This window comes from Photinus pyralis, unplaced genomic scaffold (assembly GCF_008802855.1).
Source record: "Photinus pyralis isolate 1611_PpyrPB1 unplaced genomic scaffold, Ppyr1.3 Ppyr1.4_LG4, whole genome shotgun sequence".
In the NCBI taxonomy this organism is placed as follows: domain Eukaryota; kingdom Metazoa; phylum Arthropoda; class Insecta; order Coleoptera; family Lampyridae; genus Photinus; species Photinus pyralis.
Genome location: NW_022170511.1, coordinates 26,924,847 through 26,925,837, shown reverse-complemented (window position 1 = coordinate 26,925,837; position 991 = coordinate 26,924,847).

Genomic DNA, 991 nt, shown 5'->3' with positions numbered 1-991 from the left:
GTCAATTGTAAAATTGACGTTCCCGACTTTCGTGTTTTATTGGGAAAACGCGATTTAGAACGAAGGAGTGTAAAAAAAACTATTCATATTCGGGCGGCCAATAGTCTACGTCGCTGAAAAACAATAGCAACCTTTCTTATATTCGTTTAATAATTTTCAAAGCGATCAGGCGTTTCTCAACAGTATTGTGCACATGGACAAACAAACGGACAGATTGGCAGACAGCAATACGAAATTGTAAAGTTTAGCAGAGTGCATTCTTTGGACCCCGATATTCCCTCCCAACTTGATTCAGACGACTTCCTAACAATATAATTTGTTTACGAAAAAATGTTTGTGTCCTTAATTTATACGTTGCATCTCTTTTTACTCATTCTGAGAATTGTCCTTAGAAAAAAATTGTTTAATAAAATTTCAATCGGACAAAGTGGAGTGCTAACTTCTTGACTTCTAGTTAGCACCCCCACCAGAATCGGTTTTCTGGCGGAACCAAGCGGATACAAATTCTAATTTTTTGGGTACAAATTAGTCTTTAATTCATAATTTTTAATGCAATTATAAAATTTCAATCGAGAAAAGTGGGGGTGCTAATTTGATTTCAAGTTAGCACTCCCACTTTAAAAATCGGTTTTCCGGCAGAACTAAGCGGGTACAAATTGGTCTTTAATTAGTCCTAAATTATAGGCATATTTTTACTTCATTTAAGCAAAGTGGGGGTGTCAACTTTATCGACCTGCAAAGAAATCAGGAAGGTTTTGAAATGAGGATATGGAGAAGAATGAAAAGCATCATATGGACTGATCAGAAAAGTAATGTAAGCAGAATTGAAGAGGATGGAAATTGGATGGCGACCTTGAAGGAATCGTAGAGAAGGGCCATCGGGGACCAGCATTAGCAGAAATCTAATTATGATAATAATAATGACCTTTATTCACATATTATATACAAAAGTAACAACACAAAAATGAAAAATAAGGCATAACGTTCAGAC